Source organism: Tenrec ecaudatus, chromosome 13 (assembly GCF_050624435.1).
Source record: "Tenrec ecaudatus isolate mTenEca1 chromosome 13, mTenEca1.hap1, whole genome shotgun sequence".
Classification (NCBI taxonomy): domain Eukaryota; kingdom Metazoa; phylum Chordata; class Mammalia; order Afrosoricida; family Tenrecidae; genus Tenrec; species Tenrec ecaudatus.
The window spans coordinates 78,241,794-78,259,531 of record NC_134542.1 but is presented as its reverse complement, the minus strand read 5'-3'; the positions used below and the strand labels follow the sequence as shown (position 1 = coordinate 78,259,531).

The window sequence follows — 17,738 nt, the reverse complement described above, 5'->3', positions numbered from 1 at the left end:
AATAGGAATTTTTGTACTGCTGTATCTGTGATGTTTTAGTGTCTATTAATAGCTGTCTGACTGGAACACAATAAGCATTCAATCCAAGGTGTTGTGGATATATTCATATCTGGGTTTTTTTTGTTTGCTCTTTGTTTTGAAGTTCATATGCTTATATCACAGAAGACTTAAAACTGACAACTAATAAATGAGTCACTATTCTTTTCCATACCCTTTTTTTCAAGGAAAGGAAAACATTTTATTGTCTCTAAAGTTCTATGGTAATCTGTCTTTGCCTTGGTTCTTTAGAGAAACAGAACTAGGAAGCGCATATATGTATATATAGAGAAAGGCTTCTATCAAGGAAATAACGCACAGCATTGAAGCAGGCACTTTCGAAGTCTGTGGGTCAGGTGTTTGACTGTTGGCTTCTAATTCATGTAGCTCTAGGGGCGCATGCACCCAGGGTCTGCAGGTAGATGGCTCTGGCTGCATTAAAAAAAAAAAATGAACCCAAGGGCCGCAGGTAAAAAGGCAAACCATTGACTCAAGTCCAAGGTTGCAAAGGTTGCAGAGCAGGATCCAGGATTCAGACCCAAGAAAAAGCAAGTACTCTCCACAGGTCTCCTTATTTTGGAAGCAATCTATACTCTTCAATGAGATTTCATCATGGGAATGCCTAACTTTTTAACTACCAAACCACTGAAAACCCTGAAAAGATCATATTTGTTCATAGCATGTTACAATTAACATGCATAAAACTGAAAGCATACTAACTTCATTTACGTCTCATAGTTTTATAAGTGAGCAGAACAAAAATATCTGAAGCATGCATACAAGGAAAAATATTCATAATAATTACTGTTCTTAATCCTGTACCTGATTACATAACTGTAGTTAGCATTTGTAACTACCTTCTTTCTAACCACCCACTCTAATGCTGTGGCCTCAAGCAAACACCCCAGCTGCTCATGATTTTTTGCCACATGAGGTGACCCAGACTATCAAGAGAGATGTCCTTTTACTTATGAAAGTGTAACTGTATTATTGATTCATTTTCTAGTTTTCAAACCCGATCCTTTTTGTGGGTGAGGAGGTAAATTTCCGTCTGAAATGTAGATTAGATAAGCTGTCTCTAACTTATTCACCTTTTAGTTCATTAAATTTTTATATTCGGGGAGTGAGGGGGAAAAAAGGGACCTGATGCAAAGGGCTTAAGTGGAGAGTAAATGCTTTGAGAATGATTGGGGCAGGGAATGTGTGATGTGCTTCATACAATTGATGTATGTATATGTATGGATTGGGATAAGAGTTGTATGAGCCCCTAATAAAATGTAAAAAAAGAAAATGATTAGGGCAAAGAATGTACAGATGAGCTTTATACAATTGATGTATGTATATGTATGGATTGTGATAAGAGTTGTATGAGCCCCTAATAAAATGTTTAAAAAAATTTTTTTTTTCTTTTTACTTTTGTCACATCACCGATTGAAGCTGAACAACACGACATGTTGCCGCTTCACCCATAAGTGTTTTTTAATCTGCCCTTTTTGACGGCTCAGTGGGTCACTGGCAAAAGGCCCACTGAGTGCTTTTCAAAGGGGGAAAAAATTTTTATATTCAAAAGTGGCAACTTCTGAAAAGGATGTCACCTCTTCTTACAATTCAGGAAAGGTTGGTGGCTTTATTTTCTAAGGCAAAATGGAAAGTGTAGCAGTTCCTCAAGGTGATTTCCTACCCGCACTCCTGCGACTTCTTGAGATTTGAACTGACTTCTCACTGCAAATGTAAATCCTGGTAAAACATTGTTCTAGAATCAGAATAGGTTCACCAGTGGGGAAAACTTAGCAGATGGGCCTTTTCTGCATCTCAGATCACTGACACTTGTTTCTAACACTCCACAAAAATATAGACCTTATTATTAAAGAATTATCTTCCTAAAGTGAAAGTAGTAGGGAATCACACCTTTAAATCTGTGATCCTTATCATACTTAAAATCCCAATATATGAAAATGATCAAAGTTAAGCTTCGCTGGTTAAAATGGACACTTGTGGGGTAGCATTGTTTGATTCAAAAAGCCCCAGCCTCAATGGAGTTACTTATCCCTGGGCTTCCTAAGAATGGTTTGAAAATTATTGCCCTGATCTAGTATTAAATAATATCCTGATTATTAATATAGCCTGGCTTATTAGTTGACGGTTAAGCTCTGGTGGCACTGTCAGGTAAACGTTGGGCTATTAAAGTTAGTGGTTCAAACCCATGGGCCTCTCCATTGGAGATTTCTAGCCTTGGAAACCTTTGTTGTGTGGTCACAACCAGGCGGAATGGACTCCACAACAGTAGATTTGGTTGCCCATTATTTAGCAACATAGGTAAGAAGAAAAGGTCAGTTCTAAAGGAGGAAGGGGGAAGGGGGTGTTAAAGAACACAAGTCCTTAGAAATTTAAAAAGTTGATAAAATATGGACAGTTCAGTAGATGATTTAGAAGATATTGTTGAGTCTGGCTCTTAAAAAGTAGAACAGAGAAATGAAAAATCGGGGAAAGATCAGATAATTAGCAGTCCAATTCAGGTGATTCACCATTTAACCAGTAGGAATCCCAGAAAGGGAATAAAAAAAATTTCCAGAAACTGAAGGATCAATTTCCAGATTGAGGGGGTCCACCAAGCAACCATTGTAATGGGTGTAAATAGACCATATTGGGGAAAAATGTTCCTGACATTTTAGAGTAGTAGAAACAAAGGAAAATTTTTTTACTCATTTCTGAGGAAAAGAATGAGTAAAGTACAAATTCAGGAAGCAAAGTTGGTGTGGACTTAACAAGTTGATGCTAGAAGATAACAAAGATTTCAAAAGTCTCAGGAAAAACTAACTTCCAAACTAGAGAGAGCTCTCTTAACTGTTAGGATGATCAGTTACATTTAAAAGTGGAGGAATGGTGTTTTCAGTTATGCAAGATCTCAAAAAATGTAATTCTCAAGCACTCTCTCAGGAAGCTATCAGAAGGTTTTTACCACCACATGGGAGAGAAGAGGAAGTAGATAAGTCAAGGAGAAATTCCTCTAAGAAAATGACATTGAAAGACTGTCTGAAGTCTGAATGGATTGAGGAATTGTATTAGTTAATAGAAAAAACTAAAATCAAATCCACTGCCATCAAATCGATTTTGACTCATAGCGACCTTACGTTGGGTTTCCGAGACTACATTTTTATGGATGCAGATTGATAGCCTCATCTTTCTCTTAAGCTGATACCTTTGAACCACCGAACTTGTGGTTAGAACAGCCCAATGCTTGATCTACACTGCCATGAGGACGCTTTTATTTAGAAAATAAAGCAAACAAAAATTTTTTTAAGAACAATTTTTCAGGAAAGGAAAAACAGTATATTATGTGGCTCAGCAGTGACTAATATTACACAGTCATAATTAGAGTAAAGCCCAGTGCTAATCTAACCAAAGATAGGCTATTATCTATATTGGGAGAATGTAGAAGATAAGCAAGAGGGTGGGGGAGGTTTCTGTTTAAAGTGAGTTGAACCTTTATTTTGCATAGTTGTAAGATGGTAAATGATGCCTAAAACTGAGAAATGAAATTGACAATATTGGTGTGTTATTTAGTTACAAAATTAAATGCCAAAAGAATCAGCCTAAAAATGGAAAGTTATTGCCTTGGTTAGGTAGGAAATGGAGAAAGCGTAGGAATAGGGAAAGTAAAGGGGTGAGGGGCGGTACTATTTGTCTTGAACCTTGTAGACCACAACTCATTAAAATGCATGCATATGTAACTTGGATTTTTAGAAATGATGATAATTAGAGGGAAGAAATAGACATTGGAATTGAGCATTAGAGAGAGATGGATATATCTGGTTCTTCCGTTTTCTGTTTCATTGACCTTCGGCAACTTAACCTATCCAAATTCCCTTTCTTTATATCTAAAGGGAAAATAACTACTGCAGAAGGGAGATTGAAAATGAGTATTTTAGTGTAAAGCACCTAACAAACAACATAATCTCAATAGTCAGCAGTCTCCACCCTTGTCTCATTGTTTCCCAAGAGGGAATGGGGAAACACCTAGATTGGCCTGGGAAGGCCTGGCAACCAAGGGATGTTGTGGAGCTAGCTGTTCTCCTGTGTATAGCACTTGGACTGTGATTTGAAATCCACTCAGTGACAGCTAATAACAAACAACAAAGATTAACAGGGAACATTTGATAACATCCTACCTATTGGGCTATAATCTCTTTTTATGTAAATAAATGTTTGCCTCTTTTGATTAAAGGTCTACATGGGGGTCTATGTCCTCTCAACTATTTGCAGGTAAATAAATTGTGATGATCAGGGGAAGCATCAAATTAAAAGAGCCATTGGTTTGTAGGAGTAAAGTTCTAGTCACTCAGTTTCTGTCCTTTGAAACTAAAATGCAGATGTCATTAATAGTATTTGTTGCTTTAATGAGAAAACTTGTCGACTGATACATTATGGAATTTCATGGAACCAAGATCAATAAAGTGTATTGTTCTGGGCCATCTGCCAAAATACCAAAATGCCTTGTGCCCCTAACCCATCACAGCAATCATGCCTACACTAGATGTGTATTTTCCACCCACACTCTAATTTTAGCTTCAGTTGACCGGGCTTTTAAATTTAGATTCTCCAGTTCACATATTATATTAATAGAGAAATCAGAACATTTTACATAAGATGTAGTCTAATTTTAAAAATGCAATTCAGAATCATTATTTTACAGCATCTTTTCATTTTTCCAAGGACAAAAGGAAGTAAATCAATAAATGAAAATTTTGACTAAATTCTTGCTTTAACACAATAGAATTGTATAACACCAGTGTTAGGATTTATTAGTTCTCGATAGTAATATTGGAGAAAATCTGGTGTGGCCTGCTAAGTGTGAGAACTTGGGTAATGTTTGCACGATGCAGTTTTGAAAAGTTGGTTTGTCACGCAACCCAAGACGTTTTGGGAACTTGTCTCTTATTCAACAGTTGTTGCGTGCTATAAAATACTATATCTGGTTTTTAACATTTATCATACTATATAGTTAAAACTACACCCTAAACATCTCAGGAGTAACTGGAAATGGAGATCTGAACATCTCTGAAGCCTTATTCATTTCTCATGGGAGTTCTTACAATTACTTCTAATAAAACAAGTTGTGACTTGCAAACATTTACCAAACAGCCACTAGGTGTCCTTGGGGAAATTAAAAGGAGGGGATATGGAGAGATGGAGGATCCTTTGCCAATGGTTAAGCGCACGCAGAGTACACTTCACAATTATACCAGCTTTTGCCTATTCTCATTCATTGTTGATCATATTCTCAAGGCTAAATGACTGTTCAGCATTTTAAAACTGTACTTTAAAGAAAAAAACAAGCCTTTTGTGAAAAGGTCTGTCTCCAGAAGTTTTGCTGTGTCCATAGGCTTTCTCTCCTCTCATAGTGGTTTGTTTTGATAGAGGAAATGATTTAGGGAAACTAGAGAAGTTGTTGCTCTGTAACTCACAAGATGTTTCACTACTTCTGTTCCAAAACAGTTTTGTCCTTTATGAATCATGTGCCTTCTGTGACATCTTTTACTTTTTTTTTACACAACTTACATTGTGTTTGAGGGGCCCTTTTAAGATTACTAAAAAACTTTTTTACAAGTACCTTTCCTGTTTTATCAATATGTACAGAAAAAAATAAGTCAGTGTATCTGCTTCTGAAAAATCAACCATCGAAAACCCTATGAAGCACAATTCTATTGTGATACACTTGAAGTTGCCAAGAATTGAAATCAACTCAGTGACTGCTAACAACAAATATTAATAGCAGAAAGCTGTTAGGATTTGATAACATCCTACCTATTAGCTATAATCTTTTTATGTAAATTAAAAAAAATTTCTCCTAGAGTTCCAGTTCATACATGCACAGATTTATCCCAAACAAAACATGTTTGAACATGTCTGTGTAGACAAATTCTATCAGTAATACTGTAGACAAATTCTATCAGTAATACTTGTCATAGCTACATTAGGATGCCGTAGATGACTGTAGACAAATTCTATCAGTAATACTTGTCATAGCTACATTAGGATGCCGTCAAAACCACAAAAGGTCCAGTCTAAAAAGTGCTCTATGAGGAGATCCACAGGGCCAGTGACATCCAAGACAAAGAGGTGTGCTCACAAAGTTATAGTTACTATTTTTTGGGAATTCCAGTGGAGTCTTCTTGATAAGATATTCTTGAAGGACACAAGGTGATGATGATACCAGCATATTTCAAAGAGGTTTGAAGAAAATTGGAAATTATATTGGCAAGAAAAAGGCACATAGAAAGTTATTGTCACAGAAATACACCTGCTCATTCTTCCAGGGTAATGGAGGCTGCTTTATGAGAATTTCATCAGGAAACTGTACCCCCTTCCACCCTCCAGCCCTGATCTTGTCCCTCCAGACTTGTGTTTGTTTCCCAAACTCGAAGAGCATTTGAAAGAAACACCTTTGAGTACCTCGAGGATGCCAAGCCTGCTGTTTATGTGATTTAAATCAAAGAGCACAGAATTCTCTAGGAGAGGATTAGAGAGATGAAAATGCCCCCTTCAAATACAGGAAAGAACTAGGAGGCAAAGGGCATTTACAGAGGTCTAAATACAAGCAAGTACATATGTAAGTATATTTATATATAATGACAGGGAAATAGATCTGGGCACATATATTTATAGGTTTAATATTAAAGTAGTAGATGCATATTGGGCTCTACTCAAGTACTTCCTCAACACAAGAACACTTTGTTCTAATAACTTGGCACCCGTGATGCTCACCTTCCTCAGGACAGGATTGCTGAAGACAAAATGGGTGCATAAGCAAATGTGGTGAAGAAAGCTGATGGTGCCCAGCTGTCAAAAGATAGAGCTTTAGGGCTCTTAAAGGCTTGACGATAAACAAGCCATCTAGCTGAGAAGCAACAAAGCCCCACATGGAAGAAGCACACTAGCCTGTGTGATCACGAGGTGTCAATAGGATCAGGTATCAGGCATCAAAGAATCTTATCATTGTGAATGAGGGGGAGTGCGGGGTGGAGACCCAAAGCCTATCTGTAGGCAGAGAAGGGTGACAAGAAAGAGACAAGCCAGTCAGGGTGCAGTATTGCACCAATGAAACATACAACTTTCCTCTAGCTCTTTAAAGCTCTCCCCCCTTACTATGACCCCACATCTACCTTACAAATCAGGCTAGACCAGAGCATGTACACGGGTACAGATAAGAGCTGGAAACAGGGAATCCAGGACAGATAAGCCCCTCAGGACCAATATCGAGAATAGTGATACCAGGAGGGTAAGGGGAAGGTGGGGGAAGAAAGAGGGAAGTGATCACAATGATCTACATATAACCCCCTCACAGGGGAATGGACAACAGCAAAAAAATGGGTGAAGGGAGACATTGGTCAGTGTAAGACATGAAAAAATAATTATAAATTATCAAGGGTTCCTGAGAGAGGGAGGGGAAAAATGTTTTGAAAATGATGATGGCAACAAATATGCTTGACACTATGTATGTATGGATTGTGATGAGTTGTGAGAGCCCCCAATAAAATGATTAAAAAGAAAATACCCTCTTCAAAAGTGTATGCACCCAGGTGGAGGGTATAGCAAATAATACTTTCACTTTTATATTTTTGTTTAATAAAGGTTCTGTGTTCTGTAACAATGCTTTTTGACTCACCCTCATAAGGTAATAGTTTTCTCATCAAATGCCACATAGAATTTTTTTCAACTACTCGTTTTCTTCAGACATTTTCCAAACACAAAGTGGGCCTAGCCCTTCAGTGATTTATATTTATGAGGGAAATGTGTACATCTTGTGACGCAGGTGATACAAAATGAGTATCACTATTCTCCCCAAAGTTTTATTTTTTTAAATGTAGGTTTTTCACATTTGCTTGTTTTGGTGTTTGTGGATATACACGCACCTGCATGTGTGTATGTGATTTTGGTCTGATTTACTGGTCAAAGATTTACCACTATTAGAGTACAATCAAAACACAATTTTAAGAACATAAGCAAGGTAGTAGAGGAAACATATGTAGTCTTTGTTTCTTTGTTTAGATTTCTCTGTCATGCAATTGGTACTTTGCTTCCTGGCAGTTGTCTATCATCATTTGTAATACTTTTGCCCAAAGTTAAAGTAATACCTTCCCCCCTACATTTTTTTTCTCCTAATTTTCCTATACCTGTCTTGTGTTTTCAAAAATATAGTTGGTGGTCACTTTGCTTATTTCAATGCCTATTCCAGGACCCCATCCTAAGTCTACAGATTGAAAATCACAGATAACCTGAATGCTGGTTTATATTGGTCAGTAAGCAGCCAGTGGGCCTCTATATCCTATTGATTCTTTGAAATGTCTCTTGAATTCACCTGGTTTTCATTCCCTTGGTCTCATTCAAGCCTTTTACCTAGAATACAGGGATGGTTTCCTATGTGAATTCCTCACCTAGTCTCCCTCACTTTTTATTCTATGGTGTCACGCAGTTTTTCTAAAGCATGCCCTTCTGCTTGAACATCCTTGTTCAGTCCTCCTAATGCCAACTAATTCAAGTCTAACTTTCTTAGCATGACACTCAAGGTCTGCTACAATCTGGCCATAACTAGACCTGTGGCAAATCATTTATGGATTTGTTGCACTCTGTTACTCTAGGAGGTGCCATGCCAGTCATGTTCTTATGAATGCTTCCCCTCGAGTTGTGTAGTACAGCACTCCCATACGGAGTGGTCATGACTAGTCTGTAGGGAACCAGCATCTCTCCATCCTCTCTACACTTAACATACACTACCATAGAAAGAATACTCACCCCCAGGTTTTTTGTTTGGGGCGTGGTTCCCCCCCCTTTTTTTTCTTCAAGACAGGCATAAATGTGACTTCTCAGTACCTCTGCTCTTTCGGAATGAATGTCCTTTTCACTTTCATTTTCTTTTGATTGAATTTCTGCTCATATCTGAAGACCTAGTTTAAATGCCATATCCTCTGTGAAGCCTTCTATGGTTGTTCTCATTTGAATTGCTCCTTCTAATTTATTTAACCTTTATCTCATTATATCTTTTCTATAGCAGTTCCATTTTCTTTGGAGGTTAATTTACTTCTATACATCAAAAAGCACAAGTCTTATAGAATCATTGGATCAGTTCCTACAAATGCTTGTACCTGTGATACCCCTGTCCATCTGCGCTCATGCCTTTTCCTTACGTTCATGTTTCTACTTCACTAAACTGTGAATTCTAATTGTAGAAAGAATCAAGTACAAAACTGTTGCCTCTTTCCCATTGCAAAAAGGGGAGTGCTTATGTGTACAGCACTGAACTAGTTTTAACATTGAACTATTTAGGCTATAGGCTCAGGTTCCTTGGTGGTGCAAGCAGCTGCTGACTTAAGGTTGGTGATTTGAACCCACCCAGCATCAGCACAGAACAAAGGCCTGATGTTGTTTCGTGAAGATTACAACCAAAGAAACTGCCCCCTCCCCCCAAAAAGATGGTTTTTTTTCAAAGCTATATATTTAATTTTTCTTCATAACAACCATATCACCCTCAAAATACGCTCCATTACACTTAATACATTTATCAAATCTGCGATTCCATTCTTGGAAACGTTTTTCAAACTTATTTATTTGGTTGGCTAACAGCACCTCCCTCATTTGTTTCTTCACCTCCTCTACATTGTCAAATTGCTGTCCTTTCATGTCCCTTTGTATTCGTGGAAACAAAAAAGTCACGTGGAGCGAGGTCAGGTGAGTAAGGTGTGTCAGGCAAGAGAGCCATGCTGGGATTTTTTGGTCAAAAACTGATGCAGAGATGGCTGGGTGAGCAAGTGCGTTGTCATGATGGCAAAACCAGTCTCCCATCTGTCATTGTTATGCACATCGTTATGCAGTCTTTCCAGAATCTCTAAGTAGAAAGCTTGATTAACACCCTGACGTGGTGGAACAAACTCCAAATGCACTGAGTCATTTTCATCCTTTGGGAAGCTGATGGATGACTAGAACAAGGTTTGTCATCCAGTGACATTTCACCTTTTTGAAATGAGAAAACCACTCATACACTTGAGTTTTTCCCATAGCACTGTCCTCGTAAGCTGTGTTCTGTGGCATTTTTCCCAAGCAGGAAACAAAATTTCATAGTCGCAAATTGTTCTCTTAAATCGGCCTTCACAAAAACTGAGGTTTGAGTGAAAGTGCTTTTATGAAAAATTCACTGTGACCAGAGAACCTTCTCAGGCAATGCCACTGGATGCACTGACTCAGAGCGAGTTGCTGGGTGCCCACCTAGCAGGAAAAGGGCACACTACAAAAGCTCCACCTAGCAAAGGTTTTTCCGTTTTTTTTTTTTTTTTGCGGGGTGGGGTACGCCGTCATGCTCTTTGAAGTTGCTCTGAGTCAATATTCAACTTGAAGGTTGTTTTATTTGGTTTGGAGGGTTTGTTTTGTTTTTAATGTTTTTTGTTTCTTTAGTGTACAGGATCAGCTGCTCCTATAGAGACTCCAAAAGACCATGGCTTAGACAAGACTAAAATTGCACTTGTAAAATTTCTTTTTTTTTTCCTTTACTGCTGCACATGTAAAATTTCACATGTAAAGTTCAAAGCATAGATGCAGCTGATTAGCAGCTGCACAGTGTCAGTAGCCTAAGACTTTTTCCTTCATGTTGCTCCACCATCCCCATAGCTTTCATTGTAGTGTTGTAGGTGAAGGTCCACACAGTATTGTATCAATTTGGACAAAGGAAAAAAAGGGAAAGGGGAGAGCTTATCTTGAAAGTGACAACCACTTGCAAATAATTACCTAGTCAAATGAACACATCAGCTAAAACACCATAGTGTTAATACTATCAAAGATGGGGAGCATAGATCCTGAGTGTGGTAGATACATAATCTGTGTCAATTTGAGAGGATTATGAATGAAGGGGTGGAGTCTGGCCTGTCAATCAAGGTATAACCGATGAGGCCTCAGTGTGGGCATGCTCTTCTCCTGAGAATTCTGGGAACTCCTATATTTCCTCCTTGGGGGCAAGAGACAATTGTCTCTCTGTTCACTCCCTGAGAGACACGCTACTGACTAGACACATGGAGCTATGCCCTGGGAGCTGGAGAAGCCACATGGACCTACCCTGATGCAACCAGACCTCTAGAGCCAGAGAAGCCACATAGAGACCCCTGCCAGTGCTGAGATGCTTACAAAGCCACTGGCTCCAAAAGACTTCCAACCCACTAGCCTTTGATACTACTGCATTCGGCATCATTGTATATGTTTCGTGTGTCAGAAGAGGACTTTATAGATTATTATTGGACATACTGGACTTACAGACTTAATCTGGGCTGGGACATTTTCTTAATATTCAATTGCTCTTGTATGTAAACCTCTTTCTTATATACATATGAGTGTCTATGAATTTGTTTCTCTAGTCTACACAGACTAACACACTGAGAAACAACTAATAGGTAACAACACATGCTTCAGCACATACTTTATCTTTACAATAACTTTATAAACTACATGTGATAAGAAAATTAAAGCTCAGAAATCAAGGAAAGGCTAGAAAATTGCAGATCTGAGGTCTGCAGTGAAAGCCTCTGCTTTTTGTTTAAAATCTATGTAGTTAATACTTTGAAAGAATTCGCTGAAAAAATAAACTAACCTTCCAGGAATGAATGGAATACCAATTGAGATGTTTCCTCAAAACGCTCGCTTATCTGTGACAAGACATTCAGAAGACCACTACCTGGATAACCAGCTGAAATAGATCCATATTTGTGTCTATTCTAAAGAAAGGTGACCCAACAATGTACAAATTACCAAACAGTTGCGTTAATATCACATGCAAATAAAGTTTTGCTGAAGCTAATTCAATAACAGTTGCAGCAGTACAGTGGCAGACAACTTCCAGAAAGTTAAACAATATTCAGAAGAGGACACTGAATAAGGGATACCATTGCTGATACCAGATGAATCTTGGCTGAAAGCAGAGAATACCAGAAAGGCGTTTACTTGTGTTTTATTGACTATACAAACACATTCATTTGTATGGATCCCAACAAACTATAAATAGCCTTAAGAATGGGAATTTCAGAACCTGTACATTGATCAAGAGGCAGTTTTACGAACAAAAGAAGGGAATACTGAATGGCTTAAAATCAGGAAAGGTGTGCATCAGGGTTGTATTCTCTCACCATATTTACTCAATCTGTATGCTGAGCAAATAATCCAAGAAGATAGGTTATATGAAAGAGATGTGGTGTCAGGGTTGGAGGAAGGTTTATCAACAACCAGCAATTTGTAGATGACACATCTTGCTTACTGAAAGTCATGAGAACTTGAAGCACTTGCTGGTGAAGAACAAGGATTTACAGACTTCAATATGGATTGCAACTTCATGTAAAGTAAACCAGAATGCTTACAACTGTAACACCATGATAAACAGAAAAGATTGAAGTGGTCACGAATTTTATCCAGCTTGGATCACTAATCAGTTCTCATGGAAGCAGCAGCCAAGAGATCAAACAATGCACTGTATTGGGTAAATCTATTTCACAAGACCTCTTTAAAGTGCTAAGTGTAAGAATGTTATTTTGAGGACTTAGGTGTACCTGCCCCAATTTATGGTATTCTCTGTTGTAGCAAATGCTTATGAGAGTTGGACATTAAATAAGATAGACCTTAGAAGAATCAATGCATTTGAATTGTGGTCATGGACGGAGGAGAAAATGCATCCAGGGGGCAGTTTAGCACTGATAAAATACACAACAGTCCTCTAGTTCTTTAATTCTTCCTCCCGCACTGTTATGCTCTCAGCCCAATCTCACAGTTCTCACTAGACCAGTGTATAGACGAGGCACAAACGAGAGCATTCAGTATACAGAATTCAGGAACAACAAACCCCTCAGAAACAGTAATGGGAGCAACAATCCCAGGAGGGCGGGGGGAGGGAGAGAGGGAAGGGGGCATGGGAAGCAATGATGGTAGAATAACCCCCTTCAGGGGGAGAATACCAATATAGTAGGTGAAGGGATAGAATGGGTGGTCTAAGATATGTATAAATAATAACCATATATAATATATTAAGAGTTTGCAGGGGTGGCAGGGTGGAGGAGAGGGAAGAAAAAGGGAACTGAGTTCAAAGGGCTCAAGAAGAAAGATCATGTTTGGAAATTGTTGATGCCAGTAACTGTACATGTGTGCTTGAGACAACATGTATGCTTTGTTATTTGTAAGAGCGCCCATGAGTGATTTATTAAAAAAAAAAAAAAAAGAATTGTGCTGGAGAAGAATGTTAAAAGTACCAAATATATCTGTCTCAGAAGAAGTACCGGCCAAATGCTCTTTAAAACAAAGATGATGAGACTTCATCTCAAGTACTTTGGACTTGTTAGCAGGAGAGACTAATCCTTGGAAAATGAAATCATGCTTGGTAAAATGGAGGGACAGGGAAAAAGAGGAAGACCCGCTATGAGATAGATTGACACAATGATTGTAAAAGTGGGATCAATCATAACAGCAGTTGTGAGAATGGACCAGGATGTAATAGTGTTTTGTTCTCTTGTACATAGGGTCATTTTGAATTGGCACTGATTCAGCACCACGTAATAACAGCAGCAACAGTGGTGGACATCTTAGCCAGAACTGTAAGAAATGGAAATTAAAGGCATCCAAATTGGCAAAAGGAAGTAAAACTTCCAAGGTCAATACACAAAGTCATTTGGGTTCCTTTATGCTAACACTTGAGTGTTCTGAAAAGGAAATAATGAAACAATACCATTTACAATAGCCACCCCTTGGAAGAAATCCTTTGGTATAAATATTACCATAGAAACAAAAGACAAAGAAAATGGTAAACTGATACTACAAGAAAATAAAAGACCTACATAAGTAGAAGAATATACCATGTTCATGGATAGACTTACCAATGTGAAAATGTTAATACTACCCCAGTGCTCTAGTCATATAATGCAATCTTAATCATAAATTCCAGCATCAATCATCCTTTAAAGAGATGTAAAAACTAGTAACTAATTTTATATGGAAAGAAAAGACACCCTGGATAAGCAAAGTAATACTAAAGAAGAAGAACAACGCAGAAAGCCCCTCATTTCCTGAACTCAGAACCACAGGATAGCCACAGTAGTCAACACAGCCTGGTACAAGGCTAGGCTGAATACACAGACCACTAGAACATTATTGAGAACCCAGAAGTAAATCCATTCACCTATGCATAGCTTATCTTTAATGAAAGACCAAAATTCACTAAATGGAGAAGAGATCAATTTTCTGACAAACCTTGATATCCATTTGCAGAAGAATGACATAGGACCTATATCATACACAGTTTAGTTTTCTATAGCATATCTCATTGTTCTATTTAAGAATTGTTTGAGGCTTGCAGTGATGTTGTTATCACTTGCCTTGTCTTTTTAGATAAGTAAAGTCATGTAAATTGTGCCCTGTAGTAAAATGACTTTTTCCACTCAGCAGAATATCTTCAAGCTCCATCTGTATTTTAACATGTTTTAAAACGTTCTCCCAACACAGTAGTATTCTACTGGGTATATTATTCTACTGGGTGTAGGTATCTCATTTTGGTTATCTAGTTATCTGTTGGTAGTCAAAGGAATGGGTGAGGTCATACTTCCTACTCATAGTTCAAAACTCAATTAAAAGATCACCTACCTTGCCAACCTTTTCCTAAGCCCCATAAATAAACATGGGTACTCACATACATGCTTCAAGTTATAGTTGGCAGTACCTTCTATTTTTTTTCACTGCATCAGTGGTGCCCAGCACACTCTGCTCATAATATGCAGTAAAGACTTTCTTAATTGAGCACAACCACCATGACCTTCTGAGCCAATACTTTATAGCTGGATTTAATGAACAATCCCTGATCTAGAAATTTAGAAGCTCTATTCTCAGCTTTTACACTTAACATTTTTGTAGCTGTAGAAAAGTCATTAATGTTTTCTGAGTCTTGTTAGTCAAATGGAAATGATAATAGTAAATGATGATTCGGTGAAAATTTATCAAAGAGCTATAAATCAAAGTTGTTACTATGTGTTATGTGCGAATCCATTGTGGAGTCAGTTCTGACTCATGGTGGCCCCGAGTATGCAGAGTAAAACTGGTCACAGAGATTTCAAGGCTCTGAGCTTTCAGGAGCAGATGCCCAGGCCTGTCTTCCAAGGTGTGTCTGGAGTGACTTTGAACTGCCAACTTTCTGTTAGTACTCAAGACTTAACAGTTTGAAAAAAAAAAAAAAAAGACTTAACAGTTTGAAGCTCCCAGATATCCAATAAGCAAGCAAATACTTTTCTTTTTCTAATTGAATTTATTAGTAATGTCAGTATGCTTCATTAAAATCAAAGTTTGGCCCTACCAGCTGACAGACCTTTGTGGAGGCTGAGAAACTATCAAGGAAAAGTAACATTGCCTTCCTTGTCCAGGCTATCACCCCTACCCAGGACAGCTTCCTTATTTAACCAAAGAAACAATGGAATAGAAAGTGGCCTGCTATCCAGAGATTTCCCTGCTGTTTCCTTCTGGGCATGTGCACCACAGACACATGCCAATCTGGGAGGTCACAATTCATAATAATTCTCCAAAGAGCCACTCCATTCTAGGTTGAACAGAAGCACATACTACCAGAGGGACCAAAGTGATGGTTGGAGAAGTACCCAGCTTCAGGAAGTGAAGGTGCAGGTAGGGTTATGTGTTCTGCCCACCTAGCTACCTTCTAAAGCCTCAGAGTGATTTATAATTTTCCTTGGATTGTGAAAGGAAAACAGCTAAAATAAACCCAGACATGTAGATGTTACCGTGGAAGACTTGCCAAAAATATATATATATATATAAAAGAGCAAAACTCTTACTAGAAAAGCATTTCTAAAACAAATTGCTCCAACGTGGGCCTCCTAGGCTTAGGGCAACAGGGTGACAGTGAGAAATGAGTTTGAACCTGTTTACTATAAATAAAAGCAGCCCCTGGAGCCTGGCAAATTTAGCAAAAACCACCAAAATGTAATTGAAATGTGACTGCGTCCTAAATTGTGAAATTAATTTTACACTTAACAAATGCCCAAAAAAAACCCATGTGGCTTTAAAGTTCAGAGTGTTAATATTGTGTATCCAATTTAATTAACTGGGTCCCAAAGACTGTTTCCTTTTCTTTTGTGATGGGTACAATACCCATTCTCATTTTCATTGTGAGATAGAAATTAAATGTATCATTTATTTGATTGTATTGATCTGGTGGCTGTTTCCCCCAACACATTTTTATTTAAGAAAATAGTGTGCATCCATGTGGACTTTACTCAGTACCTCATAGTGACATTTGTATGATCTAATTCAAGGATTTGAAATGAAAGGTCCACATGATTTACCTTCATACGATGCAGATATTTTTAGTGCTGCATTTACATTTTATAAAAAATATCGTTTAGATGTATTTTTAGATTTACAGGCCTAGGGATTGAAGATCAAAGGAGTGTCTTAGAAATGTCCAAAAATCTTTTTAGTAGAGAAAGAAAAATAGAACTTGGGTCCCAAGAAACTTTGTGGCCCTGTACCAGTGTCTTAGAGCTTTGGTGGCACAGTGGTTAAGCACTCTGGCTGATAACAAAAAGGTTGGCATTTTGAACCCACTGGATACTTAGCGAGAGAAAGATATGGTAGTCTGCTTCTGTAAAGATTTCCAGCTTTCGGAACCAAATGAGAGCAGTTTGTTCTGCTCCCCTCTTTTGTAGGTTCCTCTGGAGTTGAAGTCAACTTATAGCAGAGGGTTTCACTTGACTCTATGAGTACACGTATCACAGGGTCAGTCAGTGATGTAACAAAGCAGAAAGACTTGATGATTTTCCAATTCAAGGCTCTTATTCCAGATTTAAATGTTTTACATATGAAAATTGTCAAATTTGTCAGGATGTCTGCTGCTTTTTAAGTCATTGGCTTGGTGTATTAGCCATTTGACTGCTTAAACACTATTTTCTAATTATTGTATTATAGTGCACTATACTCTCTTGTAGTTTAACTATAGCAATGGACATTTAGCCATAAGCTGTTCCTTATGTTTCCCTCCTTGCATACTTATTTTTAATCATATATGTATTTTTAAGTGTTCCTAAGCCCTTTTTTTGTTGAGAATATTGCCTAAATCAATAAAGTACTCAAAAGTAACACTTTGGACTAATACTAATTGCTTTTGTTTCCATCTCTGTCTAAGATAGGCAGATATCTAGGCAAAGTTAATTATCCTAACAAGATTTCACTCTTTTTCATCTGACAGGTAGCAGTAGAATGGAATGCCTAAACAATTATTGTACCTTCAGTTATTCAGAAAATAATGGCACTGTGATTCCTGTGTACAAACTTTGAAGTGGTTTGGTTTGCTTTTGTTTTAAGCCTGGGAAATCATCTCAGTGTCTATTAAAAAGAAACTCTGTACTGTTCAAATGGATTGGGGTCCTTGGGTAATTAGGATGGTTAAGAAGCTCAATTGTTAATGAGAGTTGGTAGCTACAGTTGGCCCAGAGGTGCCTCAGAAGAAAGACAAGAAAGCCTACTTCTGAAAAATCAGCCACTGAAACTCTTACAAAACGCAGTTCTTTGTACATAGAGCTGTCAAGAATCAGAGTCTACTCAGTAGCAACTGGTATTTTAATGTGATTTATGGTTAGCAAGGTTGCCAAGACCATTCATTTGGAAAAGAATCACCTTTTCCACAA

General features: G+C 37.9%; 1 protein-coding gene and 1 non-coding gene across 4 annotated transcripts in view; one reads left to right on the top strand and one right to left on the bottom strand.

Moving 5' to 3' along the window:
* Positions 1-17,738, top strand: part of TANK (TRAF family member associated NFKB activator) — a 101,407-nt gene that overhangs the window by 8,196 nt on the left and 75,473 nt on the right. The gene's annotated exons all lie outside the window — the stretch shown is intronic.
* Positions 1,451-1,583, bottom strand: LOC142425238 (small nucleolar RNA SNORA21). Its single transcript, XR_012779587.1, has one exon. It is a non-coding gene; the product is annotated as a small nucleolar RNA SNORA21 (small nucleolar RNA).